This window comes from Gorilla gorilla, chromosome 3, assembly GCF_029281585.2.
Source record: "Gorilla gorilla gorilla isolate KB3781 chromosome 3, NHGRI_mGorGor1-v2.1_pri, whole genome shotgun sequence".
NCBI classification, from domain to species: domain Eukaryota; kingdom Metazoa; phylum Chordata; class Mammalia; order Primates; family Hominidae; genus Gorilla; species Gorilla gorilla.
The window spans coordinates 208,375,694-208,385,385 of record NC_073227.2 but is presented as its reverse complement, the minus strand read 5'-3'; positions in this window follow the sequence as shown (position 1 = coordinate 208,385,385).

The window sequence follows — 9,692 nt, the reverse complement described above, 5'->3', positions numbered from 1 at the left end:
TTAATGTTGGAATGTTAATTTCAGATGCCAAAAAACGTATTTGGCAAACAGTGTGAGAAAATGAGTGAAGGATGAGCATTGAGTTCTCAGAACGCTATTTTAGTCTAGAGTTATGATGCCAATTTATAGGCTCTTGAGGATGGGTGGGAAGTGAATTGGAGGAAACCGGGAAGAAAAAGGGCAAGAGAATGGAGAGAACTGGAAGAAAGTGACCCCCAAATGTCTATAATATTTTGTTCAATCGTAGCAGAAATGTTAGTAGCTCTTCATAAAGATTAATAACTTGTTAACAAACAAGTGTTCATTACATCTGCCTAAACAAGTGAATTTCATCAGAATAAAAAATTATTCATGTTCATTCTTCTCAAGTGTGATGTCAAATTACTGATTTAATGCAATCTTTCACTTTAAAAAGGTTTTCACCTCATTTTGGCAAAGTCATATACTTTTTAGATTGTTTCAAACAGGGAGGACCACAGAAATCACGTCACAAGGAGCTACGGTTCTTCCATATTCTGTCATGTCACCTGCTAGTGTGATAGCTAAAAATGTCATGCAAGCTGTGTCTAAATATCCATCAAGGCCTGGTGTTTCCTAATTGTGAGAAAGCATATTTTTTCTTTACCTGAATAATACTCAGAGAATTTCAAAATGATTGGTTTTTTTAAGATAAAAGAAACATACTGACATCAAAATGTTCTACTTCAAAAACTTTATGTTTAATATTTCTTTTTGTCCCCGTGGATTTTGCAATTAACTTTCATGTTTTGACCAAAGAATGGTGTGTCCCTCAGCCTGACCCCTGCTATTGTCAGGCATGACTATACTTGGTGCTTTCCATACATAATTGCATTTGAAAAACTAGGCTTAATGTCTTGAACTTGGGCCAAAGTGTTGAAAGATGTAAACATCAGATAATTTGGCCTTAAAGCAGTGCCACTTTCTTCTTCCATTCTGCCCTGTTTCTCAATATGTTCACTATTCTCGGATTCTTCTGGTAGCATAATTAAAATGTCGTACACCATTTCCAAGCACATTTAGCTCCTTTGAGAAGTTAAAATATTGAAGCTGGGAAATGTACCGAAAACATGTTTAATTTTCTCCCTACTTTTGAACTAGATAGGAAGCAGTCAGTCAACACTGACTTATTGGACTTTTACTGGGTGCTGTGAGTAGATGATATGCACAAGTGTTGAAAAACTCTGAAACATGTATCCGGTTTGGAGAAGATGATCTACTAATGCTACAAAGGAAAGAGTCCTTTTGATGTCAGTGAAAATTCAGATAGGATGACAAGTGAGAAGCTGACCCATAGTTAATAGCTAATACACAATTTAAATAGTCCCTAAAACTCAATAATAAAAAATTTAAAAAGTAAAAATTAAAATTAAAATGTCCATTAAATTGTTTTAAAAAAATTGCTCTTTATACCAGGAAATCTGAAATAAGGAAGAAATAAAGACATACTAGCACTGCGAAACCATGCAAATGTTTGCTAAGGGTTCTATCTATATATTCATCTATTTATCTTTCCATCTATTAATTTTCTTTGATTCAAAATCAGAATTTAAATAGAATGCTAATTTTCTCCTAACCTGATACCTGTTTTGTGGTTTACCTCAATAAGATCACAGTACAATCGTAAAGAAGGTACTCTAATCTTCAGTGCCAGAAAAAGGACAGAAAAAGACTCTAAGGCTGTGTCATACACCCTAGTGTTGGTATTTGTTTGAGAGTCATCATATTAAACCTGGCTTGATAAAAAAAGAGAATATTTGTTTTCTTTTTCTACATTGCTCACATGAAAATTTCCAGTTATATTTGACTTATAGTTTTATACAGTTAAAATCAATAAGTAAAATCAAATAATATGCAATATTTCTTTTCTTCCTTTTTTTTTTTTTTTTTGAGACAGAGTCTCACTCTGTTGCCCACACTAGAGTGCAGTGGCGAGATCTCTGGTCACTGCAAGCTCCACCTCCTGGGTTCATGCTATTCTCCTGCCTCAGCCTCCTGAGTAGCTGGGACTACAGGCGCCCACCACCACGCCCGGCTAATTTTTTGTATTTTTAGTAGAGACAGGGTTTCACCGTGTTAGCCAGGATGGTCCTGATCTCCTGACCTCGTGATCTGTCCGCCTCGGCCTCCCAAAGTGCTGGGATTACAGGCGTGAGCCACAACGCCTGGCTGCAATATTTCTTAATTTTAAAACCACACTTTAAAATTTGCCTGTATTATACCAAACCAAACCATACTAGAAAATGCACAGCGATGATATAATGCTCTATCAAAATTCTACATAGCTTTTATGATGGGCTTATTGGCTTCTTTGACATATTGGCTTATTACACATCTGAAATCATATCATTGCAACATTAGAGAGCAAATGTCGTAAGCCATTATCTTCCAGCTTTGCAATCTATGGCTGTTTCTAAATTTGTCACCACATTAACATTCCAGATGTTATCATTAGTACATGATTATAACAACAGCAACAAGAAACGGAGTTTATGGTGGTGGCATCAACTATTAAAATGCTCTTCTGTATTTTCAGATTAATACATACAAAGTAGCATTAACAATTACTTTTTTAAAGAAATGGTGTCAGCATGGCCATGATGTCCATACAATAAGCCAGAAACATCACTTTCTTTCTCTGAAGTGGTATGTACTCATCACAGGCAATGTTTATTGCTAAAATAACTGAAAAAAATTGTCAAGGCAAAAGAATTCAGATAATTTCAAGCTCTGTTATATGTTTGGTAATTTTGTCTTTATTTGCTTAAAGCAAAATATACAAGCACTTAGAATTTTTCAGGAATAGTTATCTATTCCTTTTGTTTTTATTTACCTCACATTTTTGAATTTGTAATATAGTATCTATCAAAGAAACAAACTATAATTTAAAGATACCTTTCTTAACTTAACATCTGACTTGAGGAACTCTACCAGGGTCTTGTTTCACTCTTCATCTCATTTCTCTTTCTGTCTCTGTCTCTGCTCTTCTATTTTCTCTGTATGAATATGTATTGAATGAAGATTTCCCTTTTCCCCTTTTGAGATGAGCAAGAAGTAACAATTACAAAAAATTCCGTTTTATTTATTTAACTGCCTTGTCAAGAAATGAGAGAAGACTCCAAGGTGGATCAACTTTTTTTTTTCATTTTAAACATGATGAACAAAAGCCATTTTGATTTATTATTTTCTTTCAAAGGACAGGTGACATTTCCTGCAACACTGACTTTAGTTCATAATCCTCTTTTGGCAAGCCAAAGAAAATTACAATTGGAAAGATTTTCACAGTCAGACGCTCCACTAGAATGAAATGCCGTAGAGCACTTCATTTCAGCCAAACCAGCACAATCCTCCCATTGCCAATTTTTCTTTTATATTTTGAAGTTGGCCTCTCAGCACAGATTTGATTCACACCATTTAAAAATAAATCTGGCATCTGCAAAGCAGAAAATTCAGGCTGTGTTGTCACAGGATCAGTATTTCCATTTTTATGCTTGGAGACAACCTAAACTTAAAAAAAAAAAAAGCCACAGTTCCGAGTTCTATGGCAATGGAAGACTAATTTTATTTTAAATATACACATTTGTTATATTTACTAAAGAAAACAAACTACTACATTTATTACATGGCACATTAAACATTTTTATGAGTGATTCAATTGCATGAGAAATAGGTATTTGTGTTACAATGTGATACCCTATGGCAACCACTGATTTGGAGGTACATAGCTTAAACAGGAATTTGGATTCAATATCAATATGCCATTTTGTTCTCAATTTTTTATAATGATTTCGTCATTCTCTGCTTAAAATCAACTAAACAAATGGTGGTATTTTCCGGGCATCTGTGTGTGGCTTGACCCTAAAATGACCCTTGACAATCTCACTATTCTGCTCATGCTTCCTGCACACACAGGCCTCTCTGCCCATCAAGAGCTGGGACTTATGCCTTCCCCTTTGAATCTAGGCTGGGCCTGTGACTGGTTGGACCAAGATGAAGCAGAGGAATTGCTGTTCTGGGATTTTGGAGCCCAGGCCTTAGAATGTGACAGCTTCTCCTTCCCTCATCTCAGAGCCTTTGGCCAGTAAGTAAGAAGTCCGAACTACCGTGTGTGTGTGTGTGTGTGTGTGCGTGCGCGTGTGTGTGTGTGGTCCTGGAGGATAAGACAACACATAAAGAGCAAGGCCACAGTTGTCACAGCCAAGAGGAGCCCAAGGAGACATGACAACTAAATGTGACATGGTATCCAGATGAGATCTTGGAACAGAAAAGGACATTTTGTAAAAACTAAAAAAAAAAAAAAAATTAAAAAAAAACTGAAAAAAATCTGGACTTTAGTTAATAACAATGCATCAATATGGGCATATTAATTGTAACACTTGTACATCACTGATATGTTAGTAACAGAGAAAACTGGGTGTGGGGTGTGTGTGAACCCTCTGTAGTATTGCCCAAGTTTTCTGTATGTCTAAAACTGTTCTTAAAAAATAAAGATTATTTAAAACAACAACATAGAGTGAAGCCCCTGGGAGGAACATGAGGGAGTTAGACCTGGAGCCACGGCAGCTTCAGCCCAATCTGATGGTAACTGCATGAGAAACTACACGTGTGAGCAGCAGAAGAGGCACGCAGCTGAGCCCTGACAAGAGCTGATGAAACAGCTGTTTAAATCTCTCCATTTTGAAGTTGTGCTCTAATAGATAAACATGCTACTTCAATTTGGTTATATCTACAACATATGCCTATTTTATGACATTTAACTTTAAAAAATAAATCACTAAGAAGTTCATTCTATTGAGAGAAATAGAGATGTCTGGAGAAGAGATTGCTTTCCAGGAAAGATGGTAGTTTAGTTTGAAATATGAACATATAGGTTCTGGGGGCAAAACTTGGGTTCATTTGTTTGGTTTATTTCCAACTAGCAGTGTGTACTAGGACAAGTTATCTCTCTTCTTACTACATAGGAGTTTTTTCTCCTCTATAAAGTATTTTACAGTATATTACAGAGTTATGTTGATGACTAAAAGAGGTAATGCATGTAGGCTGATAACATCATTTAAAACACAAGACTTACTGCTTAAATGTTACCTCTGAGCAGATGTGCTCAACACGCTACACTCCCGAGCTTTGTCTCTTCACCCCACCCATGAGGCTGCCCAGGAGAGGCCGTTTCTTCCATTGTGCAGTTAACTGCAGATGTAGGTCCAGTCCTTTTAGATGATGCCTGAGCAAATATTAAACTCTCAGTTATTGAGCAATTAGCATATGCCAAGTTTTTATGCATATCATCTCTTCGTGACTACTATCCAAGATGGATATTTTTATAGCCTTTTATCCTATAAGGAAATCTGTGCTTTGCACTAAGTTACCTGTCCAGGCTCAACAAGTAGCAGGTGGTAGAGCTGGTGTCCAAGCTCAGGTCGTCTGATTCCCAAGCCCATGTACTCACACACCATTCCTTATGTCCTCTGTCTGTATGACTTACTCTTTCTTTTTTATTAATTCATTAAATCCTATTCTACAATGTTCTATTTTACCTTGGCTTTATCTTATGTTATGCTAAAGGAAGCGCTTCATGTCTTTTTTAGGATACAAGCTTAGCACTTTACAAGCTGTCGTTTTGCTCATATGAAACCAACTAGCTATTAACCAGTCTGATCTAGGTCAGAATTTTTTAGTATTTTTTTTTCTGTGAAACTCCATCAGAAAGGAAGAGATGAAGATACATATAGGTGCTTAAATTGGGAAGGTCTAGAAGTAGAATACTCAAGTAGTGGGAGGAAATATTTTTATACTTAAAGAATGAAAAACTCTGTACAGCTAGATAAAGGTCAAGGAAAAAAAACACCATTCTGCAGTGATTGAGTTGAAGAATAGAATTAGGTTATGATGAAGAGCATCAGATGATAATGACAGAGATATGAAAAGGAAAAAAATAAATAAGATATGAGAAATACAATACGGTCTGCTAATATTGGCAATGTTCTCAAGAATTCAGCCACAGAGGAGAGAACCAATGTCACATAACTAACCTCTGATCATAATCTCTTAAGGGTAAATAAAGAAGGAACAGGAGCATTTCTATACAAATATTTCACAAAATAACATGTTTTTAAAAGCCTTAAAGTTGATTATCTGAACAAATACCCAGGATGCCCAAGCCCACCAGGTTAGGAGTTGTACTTCCTCAGTATGGGAAACGGCTTCCCTCCTGTAAAGTGGCCATTCCACTGCATTTTCCCTGCTCGGTAATTGCTGCAGGAACAACAATCAATGAGGAACAAGGAGACCAAGATGAGAGAAAACAATCCCTTATACAGGGGAAGATCCTAGTATAAAAGCTTTATAATGATATATGATAAAAGGAAGAGTTATATTACTCCCTTCTAATTAGATATTGAACAATGAATTTGTAGTTTCTTAAAGCAAGATGCACATTCGGCCTTATGTGGCTGTTATTTATATACTTGTTTTATTTACTTTCCCAGATACATAAAAGGTTGGGGTTTGTGGTAGGCGGGATAGTGCTTCTCCCAAAGAGGTTATGCCCCAGTTCCTGGGATCCGTGAATGTGTTATGTCACACAGTAAAAGGGACTTTGCAGATGGCCCTTTGCAGATGGTACCACCTTTCCGATGGGGAGAGGATCCTGGATTATCACAGGTGGGTCCACTGTAATCACATGAATTCTTAACAGCTAAGAACTTTGACTGGTGGGTCAGGGAGATTTGACATGAGAGGGACTCCATCCATCATTGCTGATTTTGAAGATAGAGGAAGAAATCAGAAAGCCAGAAATGTGGCAGCCTCAGGAAGTTAATAATGACCCAGAGTTTACAGCCAGCAAGAACACAGGAATCTAAATCCTGCCACTGCAGATAAATTAATTCTGCCAACAACCTCAATGAGCAAGGAAACAGATTCTCTTGGCGAGGCTCCTGAAAGGAGCTCCAGCATATAGACCTTGACGTTAGCCTCGTGAGACCAGCAACAGACTTTTGAGATACAAACCTGTAAGATAATAAATTAGTGTTCTAAGCCTAGCCTACATTTGTGGTAATCTGTTTCAGCAGCAATAGGAAACTTATACAAGGATAATTATTACATCTCATCCATCCTACAGTTTTATAGAGGATAGCACAGTGCCTGTGTGTGCATAATAATAATCATTGCTAAAATGTATTGATCATTTATTCTGTTATTCTAAAAACAAACACAAAGGGGCATATCATTATGATCATCCCCATTTTACAGAAGAGGAATCTAGGCTTAGACATAACTGACAGTGACCCTAAACATCTTCTATTTCCTTTTCCGATTTTCAGAGCTGTAGAAATAACTTGTGTGTGTTGTGTGTGTGTTTATTACAGTAAACCTAATTTAAAGAGCCTTCACATAACAGCGCAGCTAACTCCCCATGTCTTTGTTAACTATATAGACATTAATGGTAACCAGGGGCTAGAAATGTTTTTCATCAATGTTAAATTTAAGCAATAATTGATACAATTTATTTTAAAAGCTAAAAGCATTGATGTGAGTACTTAAGACCAACCTTAGTGAATCAATCAAATTTCATTATGTTCTTGCAGAAGCATCTTTTTATTACCAAAACCGTTACCAATTCAATTAACATTTTACTTCAAAAAACAATATTCAATAGAATAATAATACTTATAAGCTCATACCCATCAAGTCTTGTGCTTCAAATCTCCCCATACTCAAAAAATGTTATATTGTCTAGGTAAACCATATGTGTGCAGGTTAATTACTTAGAAGAGAAGCTGCCAGATCTCTTTGAGTTGTTATCTACATGTGTATTAAAGATATGTCTTATAGATGTTTTCTATATATCTATTAAATTATGTTTGTTACCTTCCTATTATTTTAAGGATACTTAGAATAGGAAGGTAACAAATACAATTTAATCCAGTGACCAGCTCTAATTTTCTTGTATGCAACAAGTAGAATTAGGTAAAGCAATGTAAGCATTGTGTTTCCTGTGATAATGATTATGAAAAGACCAAGAGGCCATCAACCTCTATCTACTGTGTAGCATTTACACTAATTTTCACATTGACTTCCCCACCAAATACAGTAGGCATCTTTAGGTATATTTTGTGTATGGAAATCCAGGCTTTGAAAGGTTGGGTATTGGCCAGGCATGGTGGCTCACGCCTCTAATCCCATCACTTTGGGAGGCTGAGGTGGGAGGATCACGAGGTCAGGAGTTGGAGACCAGCCTGACCAACATGCTGAAACCCTGTCTCTGCTAAAAATACAAAAAAAATTAGCCAGGCATGGTGGCACATGCTTGTAATCCCAGCTACCCAGGAGGCTGAGGCAGGAGATTCACTTGAACCTGGGGGGCAGAGGTTGCAGTGAGCAGAGATTGAGCCACTGCACTCCAGACTGGGCAACAGAGGGAGACTCTGTCTCAAAAAAAGAAAAAAAAAAAGAAAGATTGGGTATCTTGTACATAGACACAGATACAACCAATATCTAAATATGAAAGTGTGTAGAATTAGCAAGCTTCTCTGTTTATGCATATCAACTTTTCGTGGTTCCTCTTCATTCTAAAAATTCTATCCTGAAATTGCTTCAGGTTTTCATCAGGGCAAAAAATTTAATTAACCCAAATAGTAAATGTATAAATAATACTTTTTGTTACATGGAAATAAGTGGCATTGCTACGATACTTAGTAAATTTGTCCTTGAAAATGTTTCCATTGCTTTTGCTTTTAGCTGAGCTCTACATGTGCTAAAAAACACCTAATACTTTATTTCCAATATTTCCAAAGTAAGATAATAATAAATGTATGTGCTAAGATAAAATCAGGGCTATGTGTATGTGAATATATGTACATACATATATGAAATATGTATGTCAATAATATTTATGAAAGGTATATGAAAAAATATATATCTGAAATAAAGATATCTTTAGCCACTATATATGTATGTGTGTATGTGTGTGTGCATATATCTATCAGAGCTATATATTTCACATATGTACATATATATGAAAGATATAGGTGTTTGAGTTTCAACAGTTAAATTCTTAGTCAATGTACATTTATTTTCAAGTTTTATTTCTTCTTTACGATATAGCCCCTGAAATAATAGGGAGAGAAATAAATAAATAAATAAATAAATAAATATATATATATATATATATATATAGTTGTCCTAAAATGTTTTCCCTGAGAAAACTGTTTAATATTTTCATTGTCTTAGAATCCAGGATCTCCACTGATTAATCATTTAATGTTTGTTACATTACATATATTCATTCATTTTTTCATTAATTTATATAAGTATTACTTCCAAAGGTTTCTTTTTGTAAAACAGATTTTTGTAGAGTGTTAGTGTACTACTACAGCAAGAATAGCCACATAGGAACCAATGCATATTTATTAAAACTGTATTCAACTCTACCTCTCAATTCCATGATTTGACTTGAGGAAATAACCAGTATCTTTAACACATAGGTAAATCTGGATTTCAAGACACCAGACATAATTTTAGTTCTAAATGATTAAGATTTTGAAGCATTCTTTATACTTCTGTCTATAAAAAACTAAAATCATATTTAAGTAAAATTTTAATAGGCACAATATGTAGATGATCCTATAATTTGTATAGTTATAAAAATTATTCTGTAAGTTTTAATAAAATAA